This window comes from Lithobates pipiens, unplaced genomic scaffold, assembly GCF_037356315.1.
Source record: "Lithobates pipiens isolate NorthernLeopardFrog02 unplaced genomic scaffold, aLitPip1_a1.2 Scaffold_18, whole genome shotgun sequence".
Classification (NCBI taxonomy): domain Eukaryota; kingdom Metazoa; phylum Chordata; class Amphibia; order Anura; family Ranidae; genus Lithobates; species Lithobates pipiens.
Genome location: NW_027507758.1, coordinates 129,723,289 through 129,745,250, shown reverse-complemented (window position 1 = coordinate 129,745,250; position 21,962 = coordinate 129,723,289). Strand labels below are relative to the sequence as shown.

Here is a 21,962-nt window from a genome sequence, read left to right as displayed (position 1 = left end):
TAACTGTCACATCTGCTGGTGTTCTCAACCAAACTGTCAAACCATTAAATGTCTGGTGTCATAACTTAATACATGTGCAGCACCATGGCAGTTACAGATCAAACCAAATGCAGTTTTCTTGGCTGTAAAGTATAGGAGGGTTTAATTTTGATTTAAAGCTGTCAACAGGTCAGCCTCTTCAAATTCAGCAGTGCCTAAAAATAATGAGCAGCTTAGCATGTGCAGAGCAGAGTGAAACAGTAAATTATTGGATTTAAAACACAGTATAGGCACTTATTTTGAATATTTTAATTAGCTATACCTATAAAAAGGGGGCAGTCTGAAGTGATCTAGCAGGACTTAATTTTCTGATTTTTACCACTATAACGTATAGGGGTACATTTACTAAAACTGGTGCACTCGGAATCTGGGGCAGCAGTTCATGGTAGCCAATCAGCTTCTAACTTCAGTTTGTTCAATTAAGCGTTGGCAATAAAACCTGTTAAGCTGATTCGTTTCTCTGCAGAACCGCACCAGATTTTGCTCTCTGTGGGTTTAGCATATAACCCCCAGTGTGCATTCATTTTTTTTATAAAGTTTTACATCTGAATGCCTGGAATTTAGCTTTAAATCTTCATTACAAATAATCTGTTACTGCACACAGATGGGGTTATAGTTCTTTCTAATGGCTGACACTGTCACTTTTGCTGAAAATAAACTTCTGTTCTGATTTTTCTGTTTTTGATTTTGGCTGCACTTGGGCTTTAAAATAGTTTCCGGGGCAGGATAATATGCACAGATGATTTACCGCCCTGCATTTACTGCAGTGTGTTGTGCAATTGATCTCAAACTAGCAGTGGTCTATTTTTCTGAAAAAATCTCATGGAACTGTTCATTTACTTGTTCTCCCTTCCGTAAGAAAGGAAATGAATATTTACTGCACACAGACCACTCAAGCTAAGAGTGGCCGGTAGTCTATGAGCTCTACAAAGACACACATATCTTGCATTACTTACAAGATGTGCCTCTCTATAGGAGACATAAACCCATGGACGGTTATATTTATTTGTTTTATTATTTTATCTACATATCATGGGTGTCAATGATGGTGCATTATGTAATTAAGAGAGCATATGCTCATACAACCATTTAACAGACCAATACCTTGCCCAAAAATGACATGGCAGTTGATTAAGTTGTAAAAGGGGCAAGGCCACAGCTTTATTTAACTTTTCTAAACGTAACAAATGACCAATGCCTGTCACAAATATACAGTGAGCACACATAAACCATAAAGTGACATAGTCTAAAGCCTCATACACACGATTGGACTTTCCGCCAACAAAACCGTGAAATTTTGTCCGAAGGGTGTTGGCTCAAACACATGGTCACACAAATGTTGGCCAACAATTATGAACATAGTGACGTACTAGACGTACTACGTGGTTTTTCAGCGCTTTCAGTAAGCTGTTCAGTAAGCTGTTCTGGCTGACTAAACACCGCTCGGATGATGGTGTGAAGTTTACTGAAGAGAAAGAGGAAGTGAGAAATTCAGACAAAGAAAAAAAAACATTTAGAAGGGAAATCGAAGGAAAAGGTAAGTGAACCAACAATGCACTAGCTTAAAGGAACCTATTAAAAAAAATAAAAAACAAACCTTTACAACCCCTTTAACTCGAGGGCATAGCCCATTACAACAACGTCAATTGCTGACAAGGTCAAAACCCCCAATAAAGCTGTGACAAAACATCAGAGTAAGTGGGTGGGCAGGCAACTCTTCTGTCAGCTGAATCTCCTTAGGTCAGAGGGACATGCCTCAGCGTAACCTTTTTTTATAGTTTAGACTCTGCCCCATCACCTTGTGTATTTGTAACCAATCCAGACGAAAGCACTTAACCTCCTTGATTTGGACCAACACCCACTGTAATGCAATGCTTCTATCAGTCAAGGCTCCCTTTCCCTAAAGGGGTTCAAGGGGCCTTCATGACTGCTAAGAATTATATGCTCATACAACCAAATAACAGACCAATACCTTGCCCAAAAATTACAAAGAGGCTGATAAAGTTGGACAAGGGGCAAGGGCCCAGCTTTATTGAACTTTTCTAAACGTAACAAATAACCACTAACTACAGCCTGTCACAGATATACTGTGAGCACACATAAACCATAAACTGACATTTGATGTCATTTGATTCCTGGAACACCATACGATACAGATCGTTGAAACAGTTGTAGGGCTGCTGCGGTACTGGGGGCTCTCTCTTTTTTTTTTACTTGCCATAATGGGGCTAACTTAATCATCTGCAGGCTACAAAACAAGTGCAGCAGATAGAGTATACAGATTCTGAACACCAGTGGTCTATGATGTTGATGGAACCCAGCATTTGGAACCAGCAAAAGTGATCTGTAAAGGTCTGTGAAACCAGCTGAGTCTGATTCCGAACACTAGCGGTCTATGATGTGGATGGAACCCAGCATTTGGAACCAGCAAAAGTGATCTGTAAAGGCCTGTGAAACCAGCTGAGTCTGGTAAGAGCAACATCCAAAGGGGGATCCCTTCTCTTTCACATATCCCCTAGTGCGGGTTTTGTGTATACTTGTGCACGTGTGGCGTTATATTCCTGGTAGAAGGGCTATATAATTGATGAATATTGAAGTGGAACCACAAGTTGGATACATGTGCCGCTTTTATGAAATGAGTGCACACTAAGGACTTACACAGGACTATTATATATATATATATATATATATATATATATGTAGGATTTGATACAGAGGATTGCACCTTACCATTATTGCAAACGTAGTGATATGCAATGTTTTCTATTGGTGGATTGATTTATCGTTCGATATATTTATTCATTCTATAGATTGTTTTTGCATAAACTGACATAGTCTAAGAGGCCCATCTTTACCATCAGTGCTGAATCTCCTCAGGTCAGAGAGACATGCCTCAGGGTAACCTTTTTCTAGAGTTCAGGCTCCATCCTATCACCTTGTGTCCTTATAGCCAATCTTGATGGAGCCTCCTTGATTTGGTTAATGCTCACTGTAATGCAATGCTTCCATCAGTCAAGGCTCCCTTTCCATAAAGGGGTTCAAAGGGCCTTCATTATCCTATGGATCCCAGTTGATAGCCAGTATGATATTTTGGTGTGATGCTGAAATTTTTGGGCTATCTGTGTGTCTTATTCCAGTGGCATCACTAGGGTTGGTGTTACCTGGTGCGGTAAAACATGGTGTCAACCCCCTATCCGGCGACATCACTGGTGCATGCACTCTGAAGGTCTGGCATACTGTGTCGGACCTTCAGAGCACTGTGCCGTAACCCAGGGCTCCAACATGCATGCGTGGGAGTGATGTCATCGCAGCTCTGCCCATACTTTTCATTATCTGCTGTCCTCAGGGACAGATCTGATCCAGAGATCCCACTGTGTGGCATCATTGGCATTGATAATTTGATTCAGATTCTGAAACGGACCTGCTAACTCAGTGCGTTGCTTGCTGGGCCAGATTTGATGACCGCAGGAAAGATGGCAAGATGCTGTGACCTGCCGACAACAAGGTGTGTTGCTTGCTGGACCATAGTAGATGGTATCTGATGGCTGCAGCCAGGGAAGATGGCAAGTTGCTGCTGTGACCTTCTGCTTGCTGGATGAGATGTGGGTGTAGGTCACTGTCTTCTGATCTCCAGAAGAGAAGAAGAGAAGAACAGAAGACGGCAACAGCGGCGACAGAAGACCGGGCCACCGCTTATAAAAGAGCTAGAAGAAGGCGCGGTGGACCGGCAAGAAGAACCGAAGAGGGAGACAAGACCCCCGAAGAGGGGGACAAGACCCCCGAAGTCGGAAGAAGAGGGCGGCGGCGAAGAAGAAAGCCGAGCTCCTCTGCTAGTGAAAGAGCTAGCAAAAGAGCAGAAGATAGTGGAGGAGTCCGGCGAGAAGACCCCTGAAGGCGGAAGAAGACCCCCGGAGCTGTGCAATAACCTATTTTAACCCTTGTGTGTTGTGTTTTTTTTTTTTACTTTTTTTCACAGGTGAATGGGTAGGGGTACATTGTACCCCATACTCATTCACATAGGGTGGGGGGCCGGGATCCGGGGGCCCCCTTATTAAAGGGGGCTCACGGATTCCGATAAGCCCCCCGCCCGCAGACCCCGACAACCAACGGCCAGGGTTGTCGGGAAGAGGCCCTTGTCCTCATCAACGTGGTGTGGCAACACCATGGCAACCCCGCCCTCACCTAAGGCTGTCACACCTCACCTTGGACTCAGGCCGACGGCGGACACCGCCCTCATTGCAAGCCTATACCCTCCCACCCATTACAGCACCAGCTCGGGGCCAGGGCAGGGCAGGAGGCTTACAATACACTCGTGACCCGTCCCGGGCGGCAGATGGAGAGCACAGTGTGCAGCCGTGCTGCCCGGCCGCAGATAGTGACATGTGACAGGCTCAGCAGGGAAGTAGGAGAAGGAAGAAGGACACAGGCCAGGCGCTGGAGGTTTTCCGGCCGTTTCAGCTGAAAAAAAAAGTGATAGGGCTTTCCTCAACCGAGGACCGCACCCCCCTCCTCCCCCCCACCCAATGACCCCACTGTCTTATTCCATTCAACCTCAGCAATAATTTGCTAAACCTGTAAATTGAGACAAAATGAATAAAAGGGAATTATACCAAATATTTGGACGTGATGATTACCATTATAATTTGAGTCTTGTCCACAAAACATTTCAAAACTGAACTGAATTGTGTGTATGGCAGGCCTGTGAGACATGCTTATGTGCTTTTGCAATAAACAATAAAATACTTTCTAATGGCTTTTTATGGTTCTGTCTTTTAAAAATGCAAATACATCTTACATGTCAATTTATAAATTACTCAAATTTTAAATCTATGCCCGGATTCTGTGGTTTCGCATTATATCAGCAGAATGTATAGTATTTTAATAAAAGTATTTAGGCTGTTTAATTTTTAGTTATTTTTTGCTGGTCAATGGCTTCAATGGAAAAGATCTCCCTCAGATCTATTTCCGTGAGAAAATATTTTTTCAGAATGCATTTGGTAGGGGTCATAAATTTATTTTAGTATTTGGCCGTGGGAAGACATTTGTTGATCTCAGTTGCTTAAGATAAGGGTATGATCATTGCTTGACATTGGGACTGCGCTCAAAGCAACACTATTGCGTTTGTCATCGCAGTGCTACCAAAGGTAAGGTAATCCTGTGATCTCTGTTCCTGCTTGTGTAACCACAATTGTCATTAAAGTCACTAGAGATGTTTGCTTTTTTTAAACACTGCATTATCTTCTATTCAATGCTTTTACATATATCCTTATAGTAATTACTGTTATTAACCTTAGTTATGGAAATCAGTGTTTACATTAATGATTTGTGAAACTTATGTATTGCATGCTTTCAATAGTCTACCTAGCTCAAAGCTTAAAGTGTATTTCCACTCCAGTCTGTTTCAAATTTGGATAACACCTACTTTATGTGTGTTACATGTTCCTATTAAAATAATTTATGAAAAATGTAAAAATTGTTGTTTACCTTTTATTTGCTCTTTTCTGAAAACTCCAATACTGAAGTTTTCCTCTGCAATACAGATGTGGCTGGGGGAGTTATTGTTTACCATAATTAACCCTGTCTGTTCTGTGCTGGCAGGTCTCATTATCAGTTGTAAGCTAGATTTAAACACTTTGGGGGATTTACTAACACTGGTGCATACAGAATCTGGTGCAGCTCTGCATAGTAACCAATCGGCTTCTAGCTCTTAGGCTTGATTCACACTAATGCGTTTTTTGATGCATTTTTCATTTTGCAGAAATGCAGGGAAGTTTTTTAACATTAGTTCCTATGGAACATGTTCACATCAATGCATTTTAGTGCCTCTGCGTTTTTGGAAAGGGTCGGGGATTTTTTTTCCCACAAAATGCAGCGTTTCCGCAAGTACCACGTTTTTACCGTGATTTTGCAGCGTTTTGCTATTTCTTTTTTTTACGCTGTATATAGCTGGTTGCTAAGGAGAGGGTCGGCGTGGGGGGTCCCCCCCAGGTCCATACCAGGCCCTTGGGTCTAGTATGGATTCGGAGGGGACCCCCACGCCAATTTTTTTTTAAAAATGGTGTGGGGGTCCCCCCAAAATCCATACCAAGACCCTTATCCAAGCATGCAGCGCGGCAGGTCAGGGAAGGGAGGGGACGAGCGAGCGCCCCCCCCCCCCCTTGAACCATAGCAGGCCATATGCCCTCAACATGGGGGGGATGGGTACTTTGGGGCAGGGGGGGCTCTGCACTCCCCAACCCAAAACACCTTGTCCCCATGTTGATGTCGGGGTCTGCGGGCGGGGGGCTTATCGGAATCTGGAAGCCCCCTTTAACAAGAGGGCCCCCCAGATCCCAGCCTCCCCCCAGTGTGAATGAGTATGGGGCACATTGTACCCCTACCCATTCACCTGGAAAAAAATTAGTGTAGTGTAGTGTTAAAAAAAAATACAGTAGACAGTTTTTGACAAGTCTTTTATTAAAAATCTTTGCCGCTTCTTCCTCCATCTTCATCCTCCGGTCTTCTCCTTCTGCCACTCTTCTGTCTTCTGTGTCCGTTGTTCTTCTTCCTCTGTTACTGCTCCCGCTGCTACTGCAGCTGCTCCCGCCGATGACCCTCCTCTGATGCTGCGTCCCGCATCATTGTTAGAGCTTAAGGGCCGGTTCACACTGGGGGCGATGCGAGGCGACACGACTTGCCTCGCCGCGATCTGACAAGTCGCCCCCGTTCTGTACAATGGAACCGTTCTGAGAGGAGCGACTTGAGTCGCTCCGACTCAGAAAAAAGGTTCCTGTACTACTTTTGGGTGACCTCGGGGCGACTTGCATTGACTTCTATACAGAAGTCATTTGCAAGTCGCCGCTGAGGTCGCGGCAGGTCGCGGCGAGGCAAGTCGGTGTCGCCTCGCATCGCCCCCTGTGTGAACCGGCCCTTACAGGCTAAAGTTAGAGGCTGATTGGTTACTATGCAAAGCTGCAGCAGATTCTGTGTGCACCAGGTTTAGCAAATCTTCCCCTGTTTGTCCTAAAAAAATAGAGTTAGAATGCTAGAAACTTGTCTTCTGTAGTATATGATAATAAGGGGAAAATCAGTGTGGCCTTCTATGGTGGATAAATTGTGTTTCCTTCCACTTCAAATTGTGCAGAGTAGCTTGCAGTCAGCCAAGGCCTGCTTCAAGCACACACCTAGAAAGGTATGTAATATTTATTTTTAAACTATAACTAAAATAATTTTTTTTTCTCATATAGAGCGGAGAGTAATTAGAACACATGTCAGGTTTTTATTGCTGTCTGTGCCCCCGTTATCTTCTATATTTGTCAAGTTTACTGTTATCATTGAAATCCCAAATTTTGGGTTGTCCCCAGAACAGTAATAGAGGGGAAATCTTCCAATGGGGATGTTAGTTTTGGTGACCCTGGTGACAATCCCTTTAGAGGGGTTTCCTCTCACTTCCTGTTTTGGCTCTGGGACAGGATGTAAAGGGAAATCTCTCCATTAGGACACACATATAGTGGAGTTTTTTTGCAAAATGGAAATACACTTTAAAGCAATGCGGTGCAAAGCAACAGGTTTGCATTAATGACAATAAATGACTCAAGCACAAATAGGAGAGCAAAAAGGGCATAAAAAGGTCTGTAGGGCAGCCAGCTAGAAGACTGCCTAAATCCTCCAAAAGCAGCACAAATCAAACACTATAAACAATTCCTGCAGCACTCACACACAAATCCTTTGTGTAAAAATTAACTATTTCTTTCTGCAGCAGTGGTACATTATTGGTATATTGGTACATAGGGAAGCTGGAATTTAGAAAAAAGGTGAACTTAGCCTGAGTCATAAAAAATGTCTTACCTTTAGAACCACTCGAAAGCCAAACTTCTGCTAACAATTTTTAAGTCGTTTTTTTTTCCTTTTGAGATAAAGGTATTGCATAAATGAATAAAAGTTGACCATTTGTAAGCCCCATTGTCAGTGGTAAATTGTTTGTCTCATCCCTCTAACTGCTACTTCAGCTGTACCAGCATAGTCTTTTAACCACTTGCCGACCGTCTACCGCACTTATACTGCGACAGGACGGCTCTATTTCACGAAACGACGTACCTGTGTGTAATTTTGTGCTATAGACACTGGAGGGGGGGGGGGGGGCACGCGCATGCCGCTGAAGGAGTGATTGCGAGCTGATTGGACACAGGGGATGCCAATCAGCGGTGGACCCGTTTCCGCTGGCCACCCGTGATCATTCCCCAGAGAGGCAGAATGGCCATCTGCCTATGTAAGCAAGGCAGATCACCGTTCTGACAGGGGAGAAGATAGAGATTTTGTCAGGAACACCGATCTCTGTCTTCATCCAATCCCCCACACAGTTAGCAAGCACCAGCTAGGCACACACTTAACCCTTTGATCAGCCCCGCTGTTAAACCCTTCCCTGCCAGTGTCATTAGTACAGTAACAGTGCATATTTTTAGCACTGATCACTGTAATAATTGTAATAAAAATTACTGATTGCTGCCGTTACTAGTAAAAAGAAACGCCATAAAAATACCCAATATCTTGTAGATGCGATAACTTTTGCGCAAACCAATCAATATACGCTTTTTTTGGATTTTTTTACCAAAAATATGTAGCAGAATACATATTGGCCTAAATTGATGAAGAAATAATATTTTTGCCATTTTTTTTTATTGTATTTGTTTTATAGCAGAAAGTAAAAACTATAGCCTTTTTTTTTTCAAAATTGTCGCTCTTTTTTTGTTTACAGTGCAAAAAATTAAAAATAAAACCTGCAGAGGTGATGAAATACCACCAAAAGAAAGCTATATTTGTAGGGGGAAAAAGGACATATATTTGGATACAGAGTTGCACAATCGTGCAATTGTCAGTTAAAATTATGCAGTGCTGTATTGCAAAAATGGCCTGGTCATTAAGGGGGTAAAACTTTCCGGGGCTGAAGTGGTTAAAGAAAACTGAAAAATAACATGTATTGGCCAGGTCACCAGGTGGAAATAAAGGAAAAAACATTTAAAAGAAAATAAATGCAGCCACCATATCTAAAAATTTGTAAGCCACAATATAATATATATATTTTTTGTTTTTGTATTTTAATATTGATTTAAGTTTGAGCTAAGAAGCGATTACATTTAAAGCCGGAATGATAATTCTACACTTGTGCGGTTCACTTCACTTCACAAATCTCTTGTTTGGGCCTAAAGCCGCGTACACACGGGTGGACTGTCTGGCCTACTTAGTCCGCCGAAACACATTTCAGCGGACAGTCCGCTCGTGTGTGGGCTTCAGCGGACTTTTTCAGCGTGCAGTCCGGCGGACTAAGTATTTCGGAATTTCCATAATACTGTCCGTCGTACTCGCATTTCGGCGGACAATCCGCTCGTGTGTATGCTAGTCCGCCGTACTTTTGAAATGAGCGGACTTTTCCCGCCAGGAGAAAAGTCCGCTCATTTCGAGCGGGTATCCAGGTAGGCGGGGCCCGCGAAGGAGACGTCGCAGGCCCCGCCGCCTGGTATGGACTTAAAGGGGAACCCCAACGCCGAAAAAAATCGGCGTGGGGGTTCCCCCCAAGTCTACAACAGACCCTTGTCCGAGCACGCTACCTGGCCGGCCAGGAAAGGGGGGCGAGCGAGCGCCCCCCCTCCTGAGCCGTACCAGGCCGCGTGCCCTCAACATGGGGGGTGCCTTGGGGAAGGGGGGGCCGCGCGCCCCCCCCACTCCAAAGCACCTTGTCCCCATGTTGATGAGGACAAGGGCCTCTTCCCGACAACCCTGGCCGTTGGTTGTCGGGGTCTGCGGGCGGGGGGCTTATCGGAATCCGGGAGCCTCCTTTAATAAGGGGGCCCCCGGATACCGGCCCCCCACCCTATGTGAATGAGTATGGGGTACAATGTACCCCTACCCATTCATCTGTAAAATAAAAGTACAAAAAAAAACACAACACACGAGATAAAATACTTTATTGCACAGCTCCGGGGGTCTTCCGTCTTCGGGGGTCTTCTCGCCGGACTCCTCCGCTATCTTCTTGTAGCTCTTTTGCTAGCGGAGGAGTCCGGCTTTCTTCCTCGCCGCCGGCCTCTTCTCCCGACTTCGGGGGTCTTGTTCCCCTCTTCGGTTCTTCTGCCGGGCCACCGCGCCTTCTTATAGCTCTTTTACAGGCGGTGGCCCGGTCTTCTGTCGCCGCCGCCCCTTCCGTTCTTCTTCTTCTTCTTCTTCTTCTTCTTCTTCTTCTTCTCCAGGAGATGTTGCCTCGACGATCTCTTCGGCCGGAATGCCAGGGACGCACTGCGCGGCCACTTATATAGGGACAATGGGGCGGTGTCACATGGCTTTATGTCACATGGGTTGGTGTCACATGGTGACCCCGCCCCCTTACGATGTCATAGTCCCCATGTGACATCAACCCATGTGACCAACCCATGTGACATAAAGCCATGTGACACCGCCCCTTGTCCCTATATAAGTGGCCGCGCAGTGCGTCCCTGGCATTCCGGCCGGAGAGATCGTCGAGGCAACATCTCCTGGAGAAGAAGAAGAAGAAGAAGAAGAACGGAAGGGGCGGCGGCGGCGGCGACAGAAGACCGGGCCACCGCCTGTAAAAGAGCTATAAGAAGGCGCGGTGGCCCGGCAGAAGAACCGAAGAGGGGGACAAGACCCCCGAAGTCGGGAGAAGAGGCCGGCGGCGAGGAAGAAAGCCGGACTCCTCCGCTAGCAAAAGAGCTACAAGAAGATAGTGGAGGAGTCCGGCGAGAAGACCCCCGAAGACGGAAGACCCCCGGAGCTGTGCAATAAAGTATTTTATCTCGTGTGTTGTGTTTTTTTTTGTACTTTTATTTTACAGGTGAATGGGTAGGGGTACATTGTACCCCATACTCATTCACATAGGGTGGGGGGCCGATATTATTAAAGGGGGCTCCCGGATTCCGATAAGCCCCCCGCCCGCAGACCCCAACAACAAACGGCCAGGGTTGTCGGGAAGAGGCCCTTGTCCTCATCAACATGGGGACAAGGTGCTTTGGGGTGGGGGGGCCGCGCGGCCCCCCCTTTCCCAAGGCACCCCCTATGTTGAGGGCACGCGGCCTGGTACGGCTCAGGAGGGGGGGCGCTCGCTCGCCCCCCTTTCCTGGCCGGCCGGGTAGCGTGCTCGGACAAGGGTCTGTTGTGGACTTGGGGGGGACCCCCACGCCAATTTTTTTCGGCGTTGGGGCTCCCCTTTAAGTCCATACCAGGCGGCGGGGCCAGCGACGTCTCCTTCGCGGGCACTGCCTACCTGGAGACGCGCTCGAAATGAGCGGACTTTCCTCCGCGTGTGTGGGCGAGTCCGTTCATTTCAAAAGTAGGGCGGATAGTATGGCGGACTTAGTACGCCGTATTAGTCCGCTCAAAAAGTGCCGTGTGTGGGCAAGTCCGTTCATTCGAAACTATGACGGACTGTCCGTCGGATTGTATGACGGACTAAGTAGGCCATACAATCCGCCCGTGTGTACGTGGCTTTAGAATTAAAAACACATAATGGGAGCTTCTGCATTGCCATGAAGTGCAATATGACAGCTATTCACAATGATTAGTTGCTCATGTACATTGTTTTTTCAATTAAAAGTCCATTCTTTAATGCCTAACTTAAGATAATTTTTTTCTTTTCTTGAATACATGGGGAAAGGTTAACATTTCTATCAGGTTTTTATTTCTGTCCCCAATGCTGTAAGGGAGGATCGTCCTCCTTTCCTGTACCTTTGACACCTGTACAAGAAATAAAGGTGTGTGGTTGTGACTGGGGCAGGAAAGTACAGACAGCAAATAAAAAAAAAATGTTGGAAGTTCTATCCATTAGCCACAGTGCAAACATTGAGATTAATTTTCTAAAGAAATTTAGACTGTTAATTTACTAAAATTAATGCTCACTTTGCAAAGTCAGTAGTCACCTAACTTAGTAATTAAGGTGAAGCTGCGTTAATTGTGAATATGCAACAATGTGCAAAGGTGCACATGACTGGATAAATAAACTGAACACAGTTTCACCTTATTCACTAAACTAACATCACTTTTTAAAATAAATTTTTCATGCTCATTTAGTCTAGTGCTATAGGAATAGGCAGTAATACTTTGTTTATGATTTGCTCCCTCAGGATTCCTCCAAACTGCAAGACTGGTCCCCCAAAGCCACTTTCCTTCACTGCTCCTCCAGTTGCAGTCTTTCCACATCATCATGTACAATGCACAATCAAATTTGAGCTGATGGACAAAATCAGCACTCTCGCGCAAGCAGAAACAAACTTGGTCATGTTCTACTCCATACCCAGAAGTATTTGGATATACTCTTTTGTTCCTTAGCTGAATGGAGCAGTGGGGGAGAAAAGAACAGGTATGTTTGTGCTGCTGGGGATAGGGGCATTCAAGTTAATCTGCTGCTTTTCTTTGCAAAGGCAACTCTCAAGACATTTACATACAGTATATTGTTAAAAGTAGTGGGACATCTGCCTTTGCACACACATGAACTTTAATGGCATCCAAGTCTTAGTCCATAGAGTTCAATATTGAATTGGCCCACCCTTTGCAGCTATACCAGCTTCAACTCTTATGGGAAGGCTGTCCACGAGGATTAGGAGTGTGTCTATGGGAATGTTTGACCCAGAACCGCATTTGTGAGGTCAGGCATTGATGTTGGCCAAGAAGGCCTGGTTCGCAGTCTCCGCTCTAATTCATCCCAAAAGGTGTTCTATCAGGTTGAGGTCAGGACAGGACCGCAGTCCAGTCAAGTTCCTCCTCCCCAAACTCACTCATTCATGTCTTTATAGACCTTGCTTTGTGCACTGGTCCAAATCATTTGGTGGAGGGGGGATCATGGTGTGGGGTTGTTTTTCAGGGGTTGGGCTTGGCCCCTTAGTTCTAGTGAAGAGAACTCTTAAGGCATCAACATACCAAGACATTTTAAAAATGTCATGCTCCCAACTTTGCAGGAACAGTTTGGGGATAGTCCCTTCCTGTTCCAACATGACTGCGCACCAGTGCACAAAGCAAGGTCCATAAAGACATGGGTGAGTGAGTTTGGGGTGGAGGAACTTGACTAGCATGTGCAGAGTCCTGACCTCAACCTGATAGAACACCTTTGGGATGAATTAGAGTGGAGACTGCGAGCCAGGCCTTCTCTCCAACATCAGTGCCTGACCTCACAAATGCACTTCTGGAAGAATGGTCAAACATTTCCATCGACACATTCCTAGCCTTCCCAGAAGAGTTGAAGCTGTTATAGCTGCAAAGGGTGGGCCAACTCAATATTGAACCCTACGGACTAAGACTGGGATGCCATTAAAGTTCATGTGTATGTAAAGGCAGGTGTCCCAATACTTCAATATAGTGCATATCTTTTACAGATTAGTCTGATTTAAAAAAAATTATGTTCCACATACAGCATGTGCTCTATTTATACTTTTTGTGTTCTGTTATTGCACATCTGTGCTGATTCATTATTATTGTGTCTGTAATGTTTTGTAATGTCTGTCCTGTTTTCACAAATGTAACACTCATGGCTCATTTATTACAGAGAATGAGATATATTAAAAGTGCAGTTGTAGAAATCTGTAATGATAAAAAGTCCCTGTTTTATGTGTGACATTTTCTGACAGAACAATGTGACTCCACATTTTTTAGAAGTATTACAAATAAAATTTGTAAACAGTTTTTGATTCGATTGCTGCTTTAATGTAAAACTGATCTCTGAGAATAAACTAATGAGAAACTTAAAAAAATACCTATGAATAATAAAGTGAAACTGTGGTGTCTGCATTTTAACCGAACCAGCTGTTATAGTTATCAAGGATAGCAGTTAAATCAACAGTTGAAACACATATAAAGAAGCCTTTTGGCCTGCAAATGGTTTTGTTATGCAGCCTGTTTTATGGTTTTGGCTGTAATGTGGCTTTTATTCATTTATCATCCATTGAGGGACACATGAATTCTTAAACATTTGGGTTATGCTGCCATGTACAGGAGATCAGGACACTGGCAATCAGGAAAAAAAATAATTTAAGGCAGCCCCTGTATATGCCCATCTCTACCCATTATGCATGAATGTTTTGCATATACCGTATATACTCGAGTATAGGTCGATCCGAATATAAGCCGAGGCCCCTAATTTACCACAAAAAAACTGGGAAAACTTATTGACTTGTGTATAAGCCGAGGGTGAGACATGCAGCAGCTACTGTTACATCCCTGTGTCCCGTCCATCCCTGTGTCCCGTCCATGCCTGTGTCCCATCCATGCGTCCATGCCTGTGTCCCGTCCATGCCTGTGTCCCGTCCATGCGTCCATGCCTGTGTCCCGTCCATGCGTCCATGCCTGTGTCCCGTCCATGCCTGTGTCCCGTCCATGCCTGTGTCCCATCCCTCCCTGTGTCCATCGCAGCCTACCTGTCTCTTTGCCTTCTGCAGCCTCTGTGTGCCATGCCGCGCCGCACCTCTCCTCCTCGTCTGACAGATGGCGGCCATTCCACTGTTCAAAAGCTGCGCCTCTCTGTCTGTGATAGGCGGAACACTCAATTTCCCAGCAGTCAGTGTTCCGCCTATCACGGACATCCTCTCATCCTCGTCCGTAGTATGAGAATGAGCGGATGTCCGTGATAGGCGGAACACTGACTGCTGGGAAATTGAGTGTTCCGCCTATCACAGACAGGGAGGCGCGGCTTTTGAATAGTGGAATGGTCGCCGATCTGCGTGACTCGAGTATAAGCCGAGGGGGGCACTTTCAGCCTAAAAAAAGGGGCTGAAAATCTCGGCTTATACTCGAGTATATACGGTAGTAGGAGGTTGGATATCTTTTCTCAGCTCTGCTGAAAAGAAGCCTATCTATATGCTTGCTGGCCTTTTATTTTTGGGATGAAGGGCAGGTAACCACAATACGTCTAGAAAAGTAGCGAATGCCCAGATGACTTCAGTATATGGTTCCGGTATGAATCTGCTATAACTTCAGGAACTCCAGTGCCCCATGTACTTGATGATATAAGAAGGGACCCCCTCCTGTGGAACCTGCGAAAGCTGCCCTGATCTTACACAAATGTCCAATAAATTGTTTGGATTTTTACAAGTAAACTGAACATGAGAATTAACTGCTTGTAGTGAGAGGATGCATGGGAAAACGGGGACTCTTCAATCGGACATCAAGTATTGTAATTCTGTGAACTTCACCACAAACTCCTGGCCTATCTGACTATTCTTGTTGTTGGGAAGTTTTGAGAGTGAGCCTCAAAAAATGGATGGACTGTCGGGAGTTTGCAGGGGCCTGAAATGCTGGACACCTGATAGGTATACTTGAGAGTGTTGGTGAATAAGGCCAACTCGCTGTGGCAAAATGCAGCGAAAGCCAGAGCCATGCACATAAGAAAATCTTCCAACCCTTGGTATAATCCTTCAGAGCATTTCTGGATAATGAACCAGTAGCCAGATCGATCCCTTGTGTCCAAAAAGTGACTAATCCATAACCAGCAGGGAGTAAGGAAGAACCGGCTTGCCCGTCAGCTCTGCTCCCAGGTGCTGTGAGAATTTTTTTTTTTTTGGAAGCTTCAGTCGAGATAAGGCATTGGCTGCTCCATAGTAATTTGCACTGATGAAATCTCTCAGGAAGTGAACTTGACGTCAGGCCTGATTATGTCAACCTACGCATGAAGGACATGATGAGAAGGGACTCTGATCTACCGAATTAATAATTTGTCTGTGGCCAAACCATCTGTAGGAAAACACGGAGTTCCCTGACCAACCGGTCCCCATGTGACTGTTGCTGCCAGTATTGGGCAAATAACAAACAATGCCGAAGTATGCGCAAACTTGGGCAGACCAACTTTGGGAGGCCAACCACTCATGTTCAAAGATGGCCGAAACCAACTGAGTCAACGGTGTCTGCAACACTCCAAGAGACCTGCTCGTTGGTTTGTGGAATGAACTGAAAATGCCATTCCAGACACACAGGAACTGGTCCCACATGATTAAGTCGGGTCGTACCTCTGCTTGTACCTGACAACCGAGTCAGAGTCCTGATGCAGGTGGAAAGCCAGTAACCCAGAACAAAAGTTCTATCCTGAGGAATGATTCTCATGGCATGATTCCACATTCCCAAAAGTGACTGTGGATCAGCCAACAGATGAATGGTCTGACTTATCTAACCAATATCCCAAACAACCTCGCAATCATGAGATTAGAACCGAGAGTGATGCCCAAAATGTGAAGACCCTGTGAGACTGCAGATGCCTGGGCAGTGACCAGGGACTTCTAACAACAGGAAATTAACTGGATAAATGTATGCCCTGACCCCCTTGCAGCTACCCAAGAACCAATGGAGTGCTTGGCAAAGATGCCAAATGCAAGGACCGCTTTTGACCAAAAGGTTAACTGGGTGGTGAAATAATGTTTACACTATTTAACATGCAGGACTGATAGGAAATAGCTTTAAAGCATTGGTGATATCAGCTTTGGATAGCCAAATGCCCCCGCTTAACTGTAAAATGTGCTAGATCGCCATATCCTCGGGCAAGTACGTCAGTGAAAATGGGAATGAGGGCAGACAAATTGTTATCAAATGATATAGGAATAACTTGCCACTGACCACCCCGGTGGGCCGCCCCTCCACATTCAGAACGACGGTGAAAGAAAGGGACCATATACAAACGCCTTGGGAAATCCTGCCTCCAGTAACTCACCGAAAATGGAAGCATGACTGTCTGCTGAAGTCAAGTTACTACATTTGAAAGACTCTGATGGGATAGTGATGAGGCCCGTGTGAAGGCCTACTTACAATTCCTCCAGCAGGAACTGTCTGAAGACAGGGGATGAGTGGTCTTCTAAACATGCCCCTAACAAGGGAACATTTACTTGGCTTCACAAGACAGGTGGACTTAAGGGATACCGACTTACCTGCAGGAGTGCTAGGAAGAGCAGGAGCTGGGGGTGCAGCTGATACCTCAGCTCTAGCTGAGTGGGCTTCCATCACCTCCATTCTGTCTTGCAACATTGAAGTGCATAACACATTTAGCACTGCATGAATCTGAGTTAAAGAATTATGCCCAGAAACATGTACTATGCTGGTGGATGGGGGTGGCTGAGACGGATTTGAGAATAACAAACTGAAGAGTACTGCTATCTGGGCTGTAGCCGGGAAAGGAAACCCTTGTGACGAAGCTCCACTGTGAGCTAAGGTATAGTTTAATTCCTTAATGGCTGGGTGCTAACATGCTCTGAACCCCCATGTAGTTTGGAGGGATGAATACGAACTTGTCGCCTCTGAAACATGCGGCATGCTCAAATCTAAGGAAACACAAAACTAGAGAAAGTGACAACAGACAACCAGAACATTATAAATAACAACACCCTTCCATGCCTACCTAAGTGTATGAACGTAGATGCAGTAATGACAAAACCTACAGCACGTGAATATGAACCTAATGACAACCATCACCCTAGTGTATGCAATAAGTGAGCCAGAGTAACCAGCAGCACAAAGACAGGTAATTAAAACGAACACTCAGGGCTAATGTACCCACAGATCGTGGTGGGTAGTCATACAGGAGTAATGAAATGAAAATGCATCTTATGACGTATGGTATACGGGCAAGTAGATTGTGGTCCAATAATCAATTAAAAACGAAAGCTCAGCCTGTATGAATCTGTAGACAAGATAAATCCTAAGATGTGAGCAGTAGCTAACTATAACTGGGTATAAAATGGAATAACTGAACAAAAGTATGATGAGACATGGAAATGCATATGAGGATGGAAACGACTGCTGGTGTATGTGCCATACCTGCATGATACCCAAAGACGAAACACAGAAATGAAATGTGCCCTACTGGAAAATGGGCCTACCTGTATGCCAGCCCTACATCAGTGGAACGTGGAAACTGAGCACCCCTGACTAAGGGCTGCGATACCCACAGACCGTGGTGCACAGGTGAACGTAAGGATGGAACAAATACTGTGAATGTGCAGTATGCCCAATGCTCAAGTGACGGAACTTGGAAATGATCATATGCTCATGCACGAGGTGAAGGATGACACCCCCCTCCCCACAAGCTGGGGGTAACCGGACCCAAGCAATGCGTGCCTAACCCTTGTGACTATGACCGGCTGAATGAGCAGTACCACAGTGGTGCGGAGCTGCTGTGGAACTACAAGTTCCAGTGCAACACTTTGCAGTTGAGAGGCTATGCAATCGTGCCCCGTGCCTCTTACCTCCGATGCTCCTAAATCCACAGCATCCAACAGAACAGAGCCCCGAAAGTACTGAGTTGCCGTGATTCTAACACCCCAACTTGCTGCTACCACCCCCAGATTGCTACAACCCCTGTCATGCGCCTGATAAAGCACAGCGTGCACAGCATCTGCTTGGGGCAGAACCATCAGCTGGACCTGGCTACCCTGCAACATTCTTCAAGCCCCTGTGCAGTCCGGACACCCCCACAGAAACCATGCGGAACCTCCTGAGAACGGCCACAGAAGTGGCACCTACAGTGCCTTGCAAAAATATTCACCCCGTTGGCTTTTTACCTATTTTGTTACATTACAGCCTTTAGTTCAATGTTTTTTTTATCTGAATTATATGTGATGGATCCGAACACAATAGTCTAAGTTGGTGAAGTAAAATTAGAAAAATATATACATAAAACTATTTTTCAGAAATAAAAAAATAATAAAATAAAATAAAATAATTGGCATGTGCGTATGTATTCACCCCCTTTGTTATGAAGCCCATAAAAAGCTCTGGTGCAACCAATTACCTTCAGAAGTCACATAATTAGTAAAATGATGTCCACCTGTGTGCAATCTAAGTGTCACATGATCTGTCATTACATATACACACCTTTGTGTAGGCCCCAGAGGCTGCAACACCTAAGCAAGGGGCACCACTAGCCAAACACATCCATGAAGACCAAGGAACTCTCCAAACACGTAAGGGACAATGTTTTTGAGAAGTACAATCAGGGTTAGGTTATAAAAAAAATCAAAATCTTTGATGATCCCTAGGAGCACCATTAAATCTATCATAACCTAATGGAAAGAACATGGCATGAGACAGCCGCACACCAAAACTAACAGACCAGGCAAGGAGGGCATTAAAGAGGCAGCACAGAGACCTAAGGTAACCCTGGAGGAGCTGCAGAGTTCCACAGCAGAGACTGGAGTATCTGTACATAGGACAACAATAAGCCGTATGCTACATACAGTTGGGCTTTATGGCAGAGTGGCCAGAAGAAAGCCATTACTTTCAGTAAAAAACAAAATGCCACTTTGAGTTTGCGAAAAGGCATGGGGAAGACTCCCAAAATGTATGGAGGAAGGTGCTCTGGTCTGATGAGACTAAAATTGAACTTTTTGGCCATCAAAGAAAACGCTGTCTGGTGCAAACTCAACACATCACATCACCCAAAGAATACCATCCCCGCAGTGAAACATGGTGGTGGCAGCATCATGCTGTGGGGATGTTTTTCAGCAATCAGGACTGGAAAACTGGTCAGAGTTGAGGGAAAGATGGATGGTGCTAAATACAGGGATATTCTTGAGCAAAACCTGTACCATTCTGTGTGTGATTTGAGGCTAGGACGGAGGTTCACCTCCAGCAGGACAATGACCCCAAACACACTGCTAAAGCAACACTTGAGTGGTTTAAGAAGAAACATGTAAATGTGTTGAAATCAAAGCCCAGACCTCAATCCAATAGAAAATCTGTGGTCAGACTTAAAGATTGCTGTTCACAAGTGCAAACCATCCAACTTGAAGGAGCTGGAGCAGTTTTGCAAGGAGGAATGGGCAAAAATCCCAGTGGTAAGATGTGGCAAGCTCATAGAGACTTATCCAAAGCGCCTTGGAACTGTGATAGCCGCAAAAGGTGGCTCTACAAAGTATTGACTTTAGGCGGGTGAATAGTTATGCGCATTGACTTTTTCTGTTATTTTGTCCTATTTGTTGTTTGCTTTACAATAAAAAAATCTTCAAAGTTGTGGACATGTTCTGTAAATTAAATGATGCAAATTATCAAACAATCCATGTTAATTCCAGGTTGTGAGGCAACAAAACACGAAACATGCCAAGGGGGTTGAATACTTTTGCAAGGCACTGTAATTCTCCAGCGCCCCCCCCCCCCCCCCACAGGCTGAATAGCCGCTCACCTACCTCCCGTCGAACGTCCGCCAAGGGAGAGTGGACCGACCACCCTACCTGGCTCAGGATGCCACAAGATTCTCTGCAGTACGGAACTCGGAAGCGACGAATCGCTGGCCGCTTCACAGTGACAACCATGAAGACACGTGTATTTTATGAAAGGCATGCGGCACAGCCTCCCCTGCTGATGCCCTCCACCTGCACCAACCAGAACCGTGAGCACCGGGAGAGGTGAAACCGCCATGAGTTTCCTGCAGCTGACCGTGCTGCCGCTCTGCAATTCGAAAAACCTAAAGTGATGCAGACGCCCTGTGACCTGGAAATAACGTACGTCAGCTGTAACCCGGCAACCATGAAGATGAGCCAACATGGAAATAGAGGAGGATGGATATATATAACTCCCAGACTCCTCCTACAACTACAGGCTCTAGCCTCCGGCCAGCCTTCTAACTTAAGTGTCATTTCATGAGATAATTTATGAGGGCGTGTTTAGGGGCGGAATTATGGGCGGGGTGGGGTAGCAGTTGGGTGGGGCAACTAGTGGCGAGTAACCCTTAAGACCTGGCTAGTAGCTCAAGACTTGAAATTTTGAGCCCTGCTCTATGGGAACAAGGAAGACATAAATTCCTCCAGAAAATGTCGGGCAACATTCCTTCTTGAGAGGAAGTTTGTTAGGTGTCCTCTTCCTACCATAGATGCTCCAGCAATCCACTTTAACAGGCATACTACCAAACAGGTTAAACATGTGCTTTCTTTTTAGGATTTCACTAACACACAGTCATATTCCCTACATAGTTCCCCAGTTTAAATTATCTGGCATGATTCTCCTGTCCATTTTGGCTGTGTCCTTGATTTGGGAAACTGTGTGACTTGAGTTTAATTCCCTCAAGAGGACTCAGCCATTGGTAAAATTGACCCTTGTTTCACTGAACAGTTGGGGTAATTGTCTGGAGCTTTGCACTTTAGCTGTGGCAGCCTGTTGCAAGCATCTAAGCTTTTTTTCATGCATGGCGAAGTACATTCACATGTACTCATTTGAAGCTCACTGTATTTGTCTATTTTCTCCAGTTTCATTGACAATTGCTGTGATCTATCGGCCCCCTGGACCGTTATCAAGCTTCCTTGATGACTCCTCTGCCTGGCTACCCTACTTTCTCTCTTCTGAAATTCCAACAATCATTCTTGGTGACTTCAATATCCCTGTTAATCTTAACACTCCCGCTACTTCTAAGCTGCTGAGCCTAACATCCTCTTTTGACCTAAAACAATGGACACATGCTTCTACTCACTCTGCTGGCAACTGCCTTGACCTCATATTCTCCTACCTATGCACTCGGCACAACCCCTCCAATATTCCTTTTCCTCTCTCTGATCACCACCTTATTAGTTTCATTCTCTCCTTATCTTCTTACTCCTTGCCTTCCAACTACCAAACTATTACCCGTAGAAACCTTTGCCATCTTAAGCCTTCTCTTATTTTTTCTGCTACAGATTGCATCTAAGACAAAATCTCATCCTTGTCCTGCCCCAACTTAGCCTCTTCTGTCTACAACGGTTCACTGTCATCCACCTGAATACCTTCGCCCCCCTCACTACACACAGAATCCGATCCCAACCACTACAACCCTGACAGACAGACAATATCAGAAGCATCAAAAAACAGAGCAGCGCTCTTGAGCACCTGTTGTGTAAGACTAAGTCACAGCAAGATTTCAGCCAATATAAATCTGCCCTCCACAAATACCGTTCCTGCCTCAACACTGCAAAACAGATCTACTTTATCACTCTCATTAACACCCA

General features: G+C 45.3%; 1 long non-coding RNA gene across 1 annotated transcript in view; it reads left to right on the top strand.

The window, feature by feature from the left end:
* Positions 1-21,962, top strand: part of LOC143987414 (uncharacterized) — a 319,148-nt gene that overhangs the window by 152,132 nt on the left and 145,054 nt on the right. Inside the window, exon 3 of the long non-coding RNA XR_013276646.1 lies at positions 12,147-12,382. This is a non-coding gene — a long non-coding RNA (uncharacterized LOC143987414). The remainder of the gene's footprint in view (positions 1-12,146; positions 12,383-21,962) is intronic.